The sequence below is a fragment of the Alligator mississippiensis genome, chromosome 9, assembly GCF_030867095.1.
Source record: "Alligator mississippiensis isolate rAllMis1 chromosome 9, rAllMis1, whole genome shotgun sequence".
Lineage (NCBI taxonomy): Eukaryota > Metazoa > Chordata > Crocodylia > Alligatoridae > Alligator > Alligator mississippiensis.
The window spans coordinates 37,958,207-37,972,589 of NC_081832.1; the positions used below are offsets into that span (position 1 = coordinate 37,958,207).

The 14,383-nt window shown below is 52.6% G+C and overlaps 1 long non-coding RNA gene across 1 annotated transcript; it reads left to right on the top strand.

Moving 5' to 3' along the window:
- Nucleotides 1-292: 292 nt before the first annotated feature.
- Nucleotides 293-6,522, top strand: LOC109282709 (uncharacterized). Its single transcript, XR_002089739.2, has 3 exons — nt 293-634; nt 1,136-1,301; nt 6,401-6,522. It is a non-coding gene; the product is annotated as an uncharacterized LOC109282709 (long non-coding RNA).
- The last annotated feature ends 7,861 nt before the right edge of the window (nt 6,523-14,383 follow it).

The window sequence follows — 14,383 nt, forward strand, 5'->3', positions numbered from 1 at the left end:
AGGACCCAGAGTTGGCCGATTTCTTCCACCAGGTGGTCACATACATCGGCACCCTCAACTCTTGCGAGTGCCTGTTCCTTGGTGGGGACTTTAACATCACCCTAGATGTGTGGGAAGGTGCCTGGAGACTGTGGGGCCACTTTCCTCTCACTTGTCTGTGCATGTCTCTGCAGAGCACCAGTGGGCAGCGTTCCCCAGCTCCTTGGATGCCTTTAAGGACTGGTGGGCGTGGCCTGGAGGGCTCTGCTCTGTCCCCTTCAAGCACACTTATTTTCATGTTTTGACCCTTTGACCCACACAACGCTCCTATCCTAGCTTTTTCATTAGTTGTCCCTAGTCATACCCCTGCCATTAGTTGTCCCAAGTATTTTGTTGTCATCCATTCATTGGCCCCCCCGTACAATAGGAGCTATTAGTTAGCCATGTGGTTCTCAGGGCCATTATAATTAGGTGATACAAATAGTCAGGAGCTTCTGCGGGAAGAGCCTCTGGGAGGAAATTGGCCATGCCCCTTCCTGTCCTAGGGTGTTTCTGCTGCAAGCTTGGCCTTGGGAGCTTCTGGGGAGAAGATAGCCAGGCCCTTTCTTGCCTCTGGCTACTGCCAGCTGCTGGCTTGTTCTCAGAGCTTTTGGGGGTAAGTTAGCTGCACTCCTTCCTGCCTTGGGCTGCTGCTGTTGCTGCCACCCCCCATTGTGGGGGGGGGGGGGGGTCTCTGCTGCATACTGCACACTGCTGAAACCCACCTTGGGGAGTGGGGGGAGGTATTGCACTGCAATGCATCCTGGCACTGCACTCCAGCAATGCACTCCAGCTTCTGCACTCCTGTCCCAGCCTGCTGCCCAAACTGCTGTCGGGGAGCCTGCACTGCCTGTGGGTCCCTCCCCCACCATCATTGCCAGAGCCTAAAGGAAACTTGCCTGCCCCAGCAGTCTTGGCAGGCCACCCCCAACCTTTACCTCCACTTTCACCTGAAGCATACCTTGAGTGGCTGAACTAGATGGCTGCTACCAACAATGCTACTGTTGCAGCCGTCTGTTTTGCTGCTGCCCCCCCTCTGGACCACCTTGTACCATTCAACACCACACCTGCACTGGATTACTCCTAATTGACTGATTGCTTGTACCCTCCCCAACAGCTGCCTCACTGCATCTGATCCTGCTTTGTTTTCCTGCCTATTGTTTTGCTGCTGAGTGCCTGGCGTGCTCCTGGACTGATCTTCACCAAACAAAGTCCTCCACCACAACAGCCATCTTTTGCATCTGCTTCAGCAGCCTTTGCTATGTGTTTTTTGCCCCCATGTGGTAAGTCCTGTGGTCCACTCCCTCTGTCCTGGTATGCATTGTGTGGCTGAGTAAGCCAGTTAGAGTTCCCTCAGCCCTTGTGTGTGTGGTCCCCCTCTCCCACATTCCCCAAGCATAGCCCTCCCAATTTTTTTCCTGTGGGGCTGTAGCTCAGTGAGATGCCCCCACAGAGCTTCCTACAGCCCCCACTATGGGGATGCATGCCCCTGCAGCCCTCACCCCGGAGGTAGAGTCCAATTAACTTTCTCCAAGGGTAGAGAAGCCTGCAACTTCCACTGCAGGGGCAGGCAGGATTCCGGAAGGGAACCAACGGGGCCAGGGTGTCTCCCTGGCCAGGCCCCCCTGAGGGGTTCCCAAGCCCCTTTCCCCACCATCAGGGACCAAGGGCAGTGGGAAGAGCTCCTCTTCAGCCTTCTCCACAACTGGGAGTGGGAAGGGCAAGGGCCCTGCCCCAAGCCTAGACCATGGGCACCTGAGGGGACCAGGTGCACTATACTAGCCAGCACACCCACTCAGCCTGTCCCTGGCCATAGCCCTGGCCCCACCAACATGGCCCCCCAGTGTGGGAATCGCAGCTATGTACAAGTGGCTGTGGGGAGACCCAAAGATGTAGGGCCTGGACCCTCCGCTGCCGGCCCTTCCAGCTCAGACATTGGGGCCCCCTTTCTGGCACTCACGCGCAGGCATGGAGTGAAGTGCCAGCTACCCAAGTGGGGGATGCAGTGCTGCAGTTTGAGACCTGGGTGCAGACCCTGGCTCGGGTACTAGGGGCTCCCAAGATTGTGGCCACCTCCTGCTTTCATGGCAATGGGGTCTTTTTCCTTGTTTTGGAGGCTGCTGCACAAAAGGTGGTGGAGAGGGGGCTCATGAAGGGCAAGTATGTCCCCCTTGAGCTCCTAGAAGAGCTGGGGACCAGAGTGGTCCTCAGCTCTGTCCCTCCCTATATTCCTAACTGGGCCCTGCTTCCCCAGCTCCAAACCCTGGGGAGAGTTATCTCCCTGGTGGTGGCCCTCTTGCTGGGGTGGTGAGACCCCAGGCTCTGCCACATGCGCTCCTTCTGTCACCAGATTATGATCCAGCTGGCAGCAGAATCATGGATGGAGGCTGAGGGGTGCCTTGTGATTCCTTTTCAGGAGGCCCTGGTGAGGGTTTTCTGTACGCTGAGGGACCTGCAATGCTTCTGGTGCTGTCACAAGTGCCCCATGGGCCAGGAGAAGAGGGCATCTGCAGGTCCCACTGGTGAAAGGGGTGTCCCTGCCACCAGTACCCCTCCCCCCTCAGACCCTTCTGGCACCCCAGCCTCATCATCCAGCCCCCCTGTGAACTCAGGACACCCTGCCCCCAAACCAAGCTTGGTCGGGTCCCAGGGAGGGCAGCAGCAGCCAAGGGGAGAGAGAAAGCAGGACCCCCATACCTCTAGTTATGCCCCCACTGTAGCTGCCCCACCCCACCAACCCTCATCTTTTACTGGAGCCTGTCCAGCTGAGGACCACCCTATGGCTGAGTGGGTGCAGGTCCCCTCTGGGCACAAAACAAAGAGGAAGGACCATGAGCAGCTGGAGCCCTCTGATGTGGAGGACTCCTCCCCACCCCATCCCAAGACCACCACTTGGGGGAAAGGAGAGGCCCAGTTTCCAGGGGTCTCCCTGGCTGTGCCTGACACCCAACCCACAGAAGGATCAAATGGGTGAGTCCCGTGAAGGAGGTTTCAGGGCTGCTGGACAGCCCTGAGCAGGAGCCCATGGAGGAGGCCCCTCACTCCACTGGCCAGGGCCTATTACCTGAGACAATGGGTGCTAAGGCTGAAGCTGACCCAATGGAAGATCCATCAGTGGAACCCTCCCCCTCCAATAATGTGGGGGAGATGGAGGCCCTGCAGTTCACCCCAGTGAGTTCTGAGGGGGGAAGTCCCCTCTCCCAGGACCCCAAGACAAGCACTGATGCCACCCCGGTGCCTGATGAGTCTCCTACTCTCCCCTCCCAGTCAAACCCCACTACTATAGCCTGCCCAATGGTCCCACACCAGAGGAGGTTGGGGTGTGATCCCTGGACCAACAGTCCAATCTTGTCGGGAACCCTCTGGGGTTCCAGCTCTGCCCTGCCATCTTGTAAGGGAACCCTGTCCCCACCCTTACCCTCACCCCTGTCCCAAGGGGCTTCAGAGCTCTCCCAATCCCAGTCAGAGTCCTGGGTCTTAGTGGACTGGGGGGCTCAGATGATACCTAAGGAGCCCACTGAACCCCAGGACCAGGGGGAGGATGCCTAAGAACTGGCAGTCTCCATGTAGCCTGCAGACCTCTCAGTCCCAGAGGTCCCCAGGGGTGAGCTACTAGCATTTCTTGACCGTGAGTACACCTGGTGGTCCACCAAAAAGCTACAGTTCACCTTGCACCACTGGGGAGATTTTGACAGCGTATGTGAGGGTGCTGGATTCATATCTCTTTGCCACACTTTGCCTGGGCCCACTCCTCTGGCATTTAGCCAACCCGTTCCAGCAATCACCACCGTGTCTGGGCCCAGGCCACGCTGGGGCCTGGGCATCCAGGGTTGGCCTACTGGCATTTCAATGCTAGTCTGCTGGAGGATGTGGGCTTCAGGGAGGCCTTCCAGGAGCTTTGGTGGGCCTGGCTGGAGCAGCAGGCGGCTTTCCCCTTGGCTTGGAAATGGTGGGACGTGGGGAAGGTGTGCATCCTACTTTTCTGTGCAGCTACACTCAGGGGCACACCCGGCAGAGGGAGGCAGTCCAGGAGCAGCTTGAGCGGGAAGTGCTGGAGCTGGAGAGGCACCTGACCACTGACCCAACCAACCTGTTGCCCTGTGGGGTCAGGCCAACCTTCAGGATCTCAGTATTGCGCTGTTAGACAGGAGGGCATGGTGTAGGATTGCACATGCACACACGTAAAAATCAATTAAGTGAATACACACACTCTAGGTGCATGCACCCCCACTAGGCGTGCGCACACATGCTACCAATCCAGGCACATACACATCCAAAATTACCAGCCTAGGCAAATGCACGCCTATCACCAATTCAAGCACCTACACACACTATACAGACCAAAAGAAATTAGACCACAATCAACTACCAATATCTGCACACCCAATACACATACATGGATCACTAATTCGTATATCATGCACGCAGTGACGTACATGTATATCAGTTTGCATACATACCACTCACCTACACGTGCACACAGGCGAGTTCCTAATTTGTGGTGTGTATGTATGTGCTTGGTGTACTTGAGATACCTGGGGGAAGGTTAAGGTGAGAGAGAGTGAAGGTGTAGGGATGAAAGTTGCCGGGACCAGGGTTAGAACCAGTAGACTTGGAGAGAGCTGGGCTGAGAAGCTGAAGCTTGGGGTTACTTCAGGTTACTGCTGGTGGGAACTGAGATTAAAGTTACCAGTGCCAGGATTAGAACCAACAGATTGGAGGGAAGTTGGGGTAATTTAAGGTTAATTGGTGTTAATTGAAAGCAGAAAGCTGGCAGAGCAAAGGAGCAATGCTGGGGAGAAGCCTGGAGTCCAGAGCCAGGGCAAGTCGGCTCCCCTGTAGTCTTCAAGTACATGAGGAGAGGAAAACTGGGAGTAGGGCTGAGAGATTGCAGAGAGCGACAGGGCTGAGAGGATGCAAAAAGTGGTGGGAACAGGGCTAGGAGATTGCAGAAAAGGGACAAAGAGCTGAGAGATGGCAGAAAAGGGGAGACAGAATTGAGAGATCAGGAAAACTGTGGGGGGTGGGGCAGGGAACTGGAGACGAGAGAAAGAGAGCTGGAGACTGGAATTTAAGATAGGGAAGGGACAAGGGCTCAGTGACACACCACCCAACTTGGGATTACAAATGATAGTGGTTGTATTGAACAGGGGAGATGGTGACATGATATTTTATTGGTTCCTTTGCACACGGACACACAGATGCGCACAATGGCAGCAGGGGTTAAAGAGGCTTGGTGCAAGGACTGAAGTCTGGGTGGAGAGAGGGAGAGTCCAAATTGGAGGAGGAAATATGCAGGTGATATCTACCTATCCCAGGCTGAAAGTGGGTCCTTGATGGCCAGTTGGGGTCTCCTTCAGCTTGGTGTTGTCCAGAGGGGGGTCACTGGCAGGGCCTCTGGGGTGGATAGGCGGTGTGATGTGGAGCTGGTCTGGTGCAGATGGAAATGGCATTCCTAAGGAGTCAGTCTTCACTACCCCTTTTTACGGGGCTGACTACCTCTGATCTCCTATGGGGAAGGCCTGACAGGCAATGTCAGTCCTGTTCCAGAGGGCTCCAGGTGTTCTTACTGAGCATGTGCAGCCTCGGCACAATGGTGGGTTGCCTCATCTTTTGTTTCTTGAATGCTGAGGGTAGTTCCAAGGGCTGGGTCCTTGGTCTAGGTGTTGGTGTTGATGGTTTGGTCATTCAGAGGGAGCTATTTTTAGACCTACTGCCATTGTCTCTCAAGCACCCCCATTCATTCAGAAACCAAGTCACATAGGAGGGGTAGGTATGAGTCATGGGTTACACAACTGGGCCTAGGGACAGGATAGAGACTTGACAAACAAAATGGAAACTTGACATGACTTATGCTAACTTGCATATGTAGGCTTAAATCATATAGTATCAGTAAAACAGTAATATAGAACAGTAAAAATCAATATAAGCAAAATAATTATACAATATAAAGAAAGAAAAATGAAACAAATACAACTTGCTACCAAAATAAAATGCTGAAGTGTATCCTATGTCTTAGCTCACTTATCTATAGGGAATAGAGAGGGAAAGAAAAAGTCATAAATGGTTGGGGAAGGGGAGGGAATGCATTTTAAAGGAAAAAAAGAAAAACTGGGTTTTGCTACAAACCCATCCCTATGCGGAGTGTCAGGATGATGGGAAGAGCTTTGTGCTCTGGATGAACACCACGCCCACAATGCGTTTGTCCACTCACTCGTCTATCTCCTTCAGGAGATGGACTGTGGCTCCCACTTCTATGACCTGGAGAGATGGCAGGGGGCCAAGAAGTACATCACTTGTCTTCTGGTGGGTGGCACCTATAATCAAGTGCATGGCTGTCCTCTGGACTCTCAAGTTTTTCCACATCCTTCTTGAATTGTAGAGCCCAGAATTGGATGCAGTACTCCAGCTGCGGCCTCACCAAGACCAAGTACAGTGGGAGGATGACATCCTGAGATGTATTTGAGAAGTTTAGAAGCCTACCAGTGTCTCTATCATCATAATAAAATGCATTCTAAATATCTATATGTTTTGATGTTTGCTTTTGGTTTTCTTATCATACAATGTGTGTGTCATGGGGGGATGTGGGGTTTGCAGGAGGGGAGTGGGAAGGGGTGTGAGGGGACTGTGGGCCAGTGAGGGGACTGTGGAAGTGAGGGGAGTATATGGGGAGCTGCTCAGGAGGGGTGGGTCCCCTGTCCCCCACAGGGCGCAGCGCACCCACACAGCACATGGGCTGCCCCCCCCACAGGGTCCCAGCCACCCTGCAGGGCTGCAGCTCTCACCTGCAGGGTCCTAACCTCCCTGCAGGGCCACAGCCTCCCCCTGCTGGGCCACAGACCCCATTGCAGGGCCCACAACTCACCCCCTGCAGCAACAGTGGGCATGGGGTGCTCTGGGCCTGGTGCTGCCAGCCCACCCATGGTGCAGTGTGGTGCTGATAGGCTCAGAGCCGGTGCCACTTGGGCTGCTTGTAGTGGGACTGGCCCAGCTCGCTGTGGCACCGCACAGGGCCATGCCGCTTTAGGCATCCCTGGGGCTGCTTGCACTGTCACCCAGGGGCCAGCGCTGCTCATGGGGACCATGTGTCATGCCATGCCAGGTCTTGCTTCCATGGAACTGGCCTGGCCTGGCTGTGCATGGGGCCTGTGCATGCAGGACCCATCCTGGCATGACACGCAGTCCTGCAAGTGGCACCGGCCTCTGGCTGACAGCATGAGTGCCCCTGGGGCTGCCTGAAGCAGCACAGCCTTGTGTGGCACTGCAGCAAGCTGGGCTGGTCCTGCTACGAGCGGCAGAAGCAGCACCAGCTCTGAGCCAATGGCCATGCCACACCATAGGGGATCTGGCAGCAGCAGGCCTGAAGCACCCCATGCCTCCTGCTGCTGCAGGGAGTGAGTTGCGGGCCCTGTGCAGGTGAGCTGGAACCTTGTGGGGAGGGGCTGTGGGCCCTGCAGGGGACCCATGCCCCCTGACCAGCCCCCTCCACCCCCACACAGGAACCCCTCCCCACAATTCTCCCCACCTCCCAGTCCCTACTTACCAGGGACAGCTCCCAGTTCAGCCTTGTGCTGCTCCTGCTTGCCTTTGCATGTGAACAAGACGTGCTTGGGCAGCAGGGGGTACCATAGAGACACTTTTGCTGGTTGTCAGAGCATCTCTGGAGGTCCAAGCCCCAGCTTGCGTCAGGGCACGGTGGGGAACCATGCCCTGTGCTGCTTTTCTCCCTGGTGTTTTTATTTGGTACCTGGAAATCCAGGTACCAAATTTTGAGCCTGTGCTGCAAATATGCAGCATGGGGAAAATTTTTCATTCTCAGCATGCCTCTTGCACCATCTCAAGCCAGTTTGAGATGCCGCAAGAAGCACATGCACACTTGTCTGGACGCACCCAATGAGTAGATGCAGTTGCCCTTGTGTAAGATTCCACATGGATGTGTCCTTCACCCTTCCTGCTCAACCTGCACATAGGGATGTTGCAAGAGACTATGGCTGTCTATACAGTGTCTGAAGTGAACCGAGGAGTGCTCCTATGAAATTAACCCTGCTATTCCAGTCTGTGTCCAAGTGCCAATTAGGCAGACTAGATGGCTAAAGTTAATGCCTGAGAGCCCCTGAGCATAAGTTTCCAAGCTCTCCATCTCTGGTGAGACTGAACATGGTGCTATGGGGCACACTCAGGGGTACTTATTTACATGCCAGAGACATGTAGTCTGCCTAATTTGTCAGGTTAGGTATGATCAGAGCAAGCAGGATATCTTGTGGTGAAGCTCCTGAGCCTGCTATAGTCCTTATAAATGTAACCTGTGAGATCATTTAGATCACAATTAGGCAAAAAAATGGCCTGCAGGACAGATTTGGCCCACCAGCTGATTGGATCCAGCTCACAGGGTGTGCCCATCAATTGATTGGATATGGCCTGCAGCTTCCCCCACGGCATTCCACATAGGTCCTAGGCCCACCTGGGGCAGCCAGTACTGTGCTCACACTCGTGCCTGCTGGCCTCTGGCCCAGTCAGCATGCACAGCTCCTGGTGGGGCTTGCTCCTGGTGTGGCTGCAGCTGCCCAGGTGCTGCTTGGCTCCCCTCACCTCCAGCAGTAACTCCTCCTTCTGCTCTTGCCTCTGATGCACTGTTTTGGGTTGGGGGGAGGGGGAAAACCTGTAGCTGGGCATCTCCTGCCCCAGTGCTTGGGGTTCTGGCTCCAGCTCCTGGCTGCTTTCCACCAACTCTGCCTGCCCAGTGTGATGAGCATCCACTTGCGGGAAAGTGAGCAGAATGTGGCCGGGAGCTGGAGCTGGAGCCCCATGTACTGAAGCAGGAGTTGCCTAGTTGAAGCTTCCTTCCCACTTAAACTGGCAAAGCAGGGGCAGGGAGGATGGGAGCATGATACAGGTTTCCCCAGGCAGGAGTGGGTGGGACTCCCCATGCAGAGCACTGCAGTGTGCAGCACCCAGGTGAGCTCTGCTGCACCTGCCCTTGCCCCCTCCCCCACATTTGACCAGTTCTTCGGACCTTGTGCTCAGACAGGCCCCTCCCACACACAACCCAACCCCCACATCTCCCTCACAGGGCAAGGGTGTGCAGGGAGCATATCACCATTCCTGAACATTCATCATCATTGGCCCTGAACATTCCTGCCCACAGAATGGGTTCTGCCCTGGTTCTGGCTCCATGCTGTCCCTGCCCTGTGATCTGAGTCTCCAAGGGGAGCTGCACAGGCAGGGTCTGTGGCTTGGCAGGCAGGCAGCTGTGTCCAGACCCTGGGCTGGGATCTTGGGGTGATGACAGAACACGGCTGGGGCCTGGGGCAGAGCTGCAATCTGTTCCCTGCACACCCTTATCCATGGAACCTGTGCTTGAACAGGGGTGTGCAGGCACCAGATTGCTGCTCTGCCTTGGGTCCCTGCCCATGCTGTCACTACCCTGCTACCCCAACCCAGGATTCCTGCCTCACCTGCCCATTCCACTGCCAAACATGGGCTCCTCACCTGCCCATGGTCCCATCCCACATAAGGAGTTTTGGTGAGTTGTAACATGGGGGGGTGGGGGGTGCTAACCTGGCCCACTACAGCTCATCAAAACTCTCTATGTGGCCTATGGGCCCAAATAATTGCCTACCCCCAATTTAGATTCTACTGCCATGACTATTTGTTTGGCACAACTTCATAGTACATTTCTTCTTTTCTTTTTCATGAAAACTAGAGGTGTAGTGTTTTTTTTTATTTTCTGTATCTGGCCAATATCAAGACTGAAATGAGTGTGTTCTGTCACTGAGAGAAAGACATGCAGGTTCTACTTACCTTGCCTTGGGTGCCCCAGACCCTTCCAAAAGGGGTTGGAAACCTATAGCCATGGCCTGGATGTGCATGGTTTGGTGGTGTTCAACACTACCTGACCCTAGCACAAGGCTAAAGCAGTCAGGTGGAGGTGTTCTTAGATTTCTGGCTATGTGCGGCAGTGTCCTTGCTTGGCATGTGATAGGGACAGCACAGTAGGACAGGGTGACCATACTGTCCCCACTAATATGTAGGAAGTACATTTTTCAGAACTGTATCATTGGACACTGACAGTAGGACAAACCAAACTGAAGAACAGGAACTGCTGCTTTCTAGTGACTCTTGCAGGGACATAAGCAGATAGCAAGGCAGAGAGGGAAATGGGTACAAAGGCACATACTCCGTTTCATTCCCTGAAGATCTGAAGAGACACCTGGGGGCATGATGTGGACCAGGGCTGGTGAACCGGTGACATGGGAACCTCTTTACATGGGAGGAAACAGAAAACAGGGGGAAGGTTAGGCAAAGGAAAGGAATCAGAGTGGCAGTTGGAGTGGGTGCATCTTAATTTGTGGCACAGCTGCCAAAAGGTTGGCCATTGTGAGCAATGGGGAGTCACAGGAGATGCTGGAAAGTTAGTTTACAATGAAAATATGTTCCTCTCTGGACTAGGAAGAATACAGGCTCCACATCAATCAGGCAATTGCTCTAGCAATTAACAGCAATGGGCATCTGACTTCTCCTTAAATCTAAGCCACAGAGGATGTCTCGGTCATCATCAGTTAAGCTTAACACAGCCAAACGAAAGGTCATACATGTTGATGAAAAAAAAACCAAAACCCTTGTAAATTATGCTTATGATTGGGGACTGTATCCTGGAATGTAGTGACATTGAAAAAAGAATTAGGAATCATGATAGAAACAAATTAAACATGAGTTCCTGGTATGATGTTGTAGGTAGGCTGGCGAATATAATCCCTCCAAAGTATAGAAGAATATCACGTGGCAGCAGGCAGATTTGCACCCCCTGTCTATATGTGCATTAGCGATACATGTGGTTCTTGTGTCCAAACTTCAAAACGCGTGTGGGCCGAGAGGGTTCTGCACTTGTATCTTCGTCTCCCCTCTGTACTCATCCGCCACGACTAAGATGTAAAGAAAAGAAGAGGGGATCAGTGTTCTGTAGCGTCTGAGAAAGATACATGCCACCCAGATGTTGAAGTCTCACAGAGTTAATTTATTTCCCACCTAAATGCGATACAGTTGTAGCAGTCTTGTTAATACTTCCATTTGCGAGAACAACCCATTATTGAGAAGGTCTCTCCCGGCTGGATACACCTTCGCAACTTTGTACCTAAATGATACTGTTATTTGCCTCATTAGCGATGTGTGCTATCCGCGTTTCTCTTTTTGTTAGGGACGGCTAGTGCTGAGAGCGGCTCCTTGCCGTTTCTTCACAGCCGGTCTCTCCGCTCTCAGGTATTAATTGTCCTCCCAGGGTAGAAAGCTTGAAGGAACCTACTCTCAGTCCCCGTCTCTCCCCTGAGAGGTACTAGCTCTCTCTTCCTCCCCGAGCTCCTGTCCGCTGCCTCACAGTGCTCCCGCAGTTGCCCAAGCCACCGGGTCTTCCCTGAGCTGATTCCTTTCTCGCCCTGGGCTTAAGGCATCTGTATCGCGGCGTCACTCACCCGTGCAGCGGGGTTTGCAAAAAGTATTTTCCTTTTTCTGACCGACCTGCCGCCTCTCAAAGTCTTCTGGCGTCCTCCAAGATTACAGCTATGATCTCCTCTCCACCTTCTGGAGTCCCTGTAGCTTTTTTTTCTTAGTCTTCTGGTGCCCGAAGGCAGAAATGAATGCCCCGCCGCCGTGTTTTATCCCCTGGTTTTCGCGGGCTAATCACCCGAACCTTTCCAAGGTGTGTAATGTCCGCCACCTGACAGAGTTAATCGTGGGGTCAATCTTGTCCGACTGTCTAAATAACAGGGCTCCTGCCCGAGTCCCTGTTACACGGATAAATGCAAAAGGGTTCTGAAAAGAGCTACAAGAGTGATGCAGTGTTCCTCAGTCGGTGAAAACAAATGTCAGTCCCATTAAACATTTGGAAATAGGAGGTCATGTGACATCTCCACAGCAGATGGATGCCTAGCGCTCCATGGGAGACAGCAGTCAGGAAACATCACTGATCCCTGACCCCCCTGATTCCCAAAAAAGCATTTCCCCGGTTTGTAGAACACATATCCCAGGTAAGGGGACAAATTTGAAAGCTCATTCCCCAGAAGGAACTTGCTGAAAGATCCTCATTCAGAACAGCACACAGGATCTGCAGAATCAAAAACGGCTATTGCATGGGGAAACAGAGCAGGCAGAGCAGAGGAGAAAAAAGACCCAACAATCCCTTTGACCAGAGAAGATTCTGAATTAATCTACAGAATCAGATCTTTTAAATCTTCTATGGAGGCACAGCTGGATCTGATCAAGGCTGAAATAAAATAAATTGGGGGCAGGTTCACAGACCTGGAGATAGAGGTGGAGGAAACCTACAATCATCAGTCAATCTGTAAAATAAAATTAAGATAATTGAGGGGAAAAAAGGAACTTGCAGAGAAAACTGAGATTATAGCATATTGTGAGAGAAGAAATAACATTAGATCAAGAGGACTCGCAGAAGGTATGTAGAAGGGAGATCCTGCAGAATGTCTTTAAAGCAGGTATTCCGCTCTTTGCTGAAGCTAAATGTGGACTCTAACAGACATGCAGGCCTTCACTCTAACTCATGGTGCTTTATATAAAGTGCCATGAGTTAGAGGCCCCACCACCTGGCATTGGGTTTGGGAGCAAGAGGGATCAACCCTGCCTGCAGGAGCCCAAGGAACCTGCCTGTAGCCAAAAAGCTACCTCTCTCCCCCTGCCCTGCCCTACCTCCCAGCTCCAGGGCTGTCTGCAGGAAGGGAGGGGGGAGAGGGAGCCAGCTGCTGTTTGGGGTTTGCCCAGCCTGAGCTGGTGGGTAGGAGCAGAGGGAGGGGGCACAAGGTGGGTGGCTCTAATCTACCTGCCCCTCCCTCGACCTCAGGCTGGGCAAACCACAGCAGGCAGTTCACTGCTCTTCCTCCTTATTCCTTTTCAACAGACAGCTCAGGGGCCGGGCTGGGTTGCATCAGTCTAGCCCTGATCATGCCACAAATTAATCCTAGAGTACTTGTATTCCCTAAGGTGCTCCAAAGTGGAGTTCTTTCATCTGATCCCTCATTTGATGAGGGTTAATTTGTCATGAAATGAGTCACTTTAAAAGAACTTTGTAGCTGTGCACGTGTCACAGCATGGCTGTAGAGTGCTTTCAGGGGGATGATCACATGACAGACAACTTCTGTGCCCAAAGGCAACAATTCTTGTAGATGAAGCACGTGGAGCTCTGAACACTTCTTCCAGTTCAAACAAGCCAAGAGACATGATACCATGTTTGGTCTGTTTTCAGTAAAAACCAGCAGATTCTGATGAAGGTTAGAGGGACTTCGATCCTAAACTGGGAGATGGGGCTGAATTTTGTTCCCTGTTCCTTTTTCCTGGTTTCTAGTTCTTTTTTCAAAGTTTTTTTTCCCCACAATGATAAATTTGTTAATGAGTGAGACATAGTAAAGAATTCCATGTTTCATCAAATATGTGTATTTGCTAATAAAATGTAATATATATCACATATCAAAAACATTGTATTGAATAAGGAGTTGAGTTTAGGTGGGATTATGGAGCAAAATCCATCTCGGGTCAGCTCGGACAATACATTTTTGCTATCGGGGGACGCTTCTGGAGAAGCCTGGGTAGGATGCTTTCTGACCCAAAGCTCGGCTTTTGAGTGGCCTCATGTCTATTGACACCAACCCAGGCCTGTGTGCTACATAGCTCTGAATAAGGAACCAAGATGGGCTGGGATTATAGGGAATATATTAATTTCAGGGCACTCCACACACAGCATCTTTGGGAGTATCCCCTGATAGAAGAGAAATATTGTTTGGTGTGACCCAAGACAGATTTTGCCCCATAATCCTAGCTCAGTTCAGCTCTTTATTCTGTGCTATGTACTGCATTTACTCAAGTCCAAGATGAACCTCCAGAAATTAGATTCTATACATGGAAAACTGAAAATTATAAATTGGTAATTATAATAATTAGGTTGTCTTAAATTCTTCCTGCCTGCACAGTTGTGGCAGGGAAAGAATTGTGGGGGATGAGGGGCCAGAGCCCCACCACTAGCCCTCTGTTCCCCCCTCTCCTTGACCTCTGGTACCTGTTCTTGCCCCCTCACTTCCTGTCTCCAGTGTCTACCCCTCACTGCCCCCCCATGCCTATGCCTACCCTCCGCCCCCCGGCCACTTACCTTTGGGGCCACTCTGCTTCTGGCTCTGGCTCCAGCTCGGGGGAGACAGCAGCAGCAGACCCAGCCTAGCCCCACTAGACAGAAACAGCAGTAGCAGCTCTGGGCTCAGCTGGGTTGCGGCTGAAACTGGGACTGGAGTCAAGGTAGGCAGTGTCAGCGGGGGCTGTGCAGTCTCCCCTTCATGCCCTCCAACCCCACTGTATGTCTCCCCAGGATACT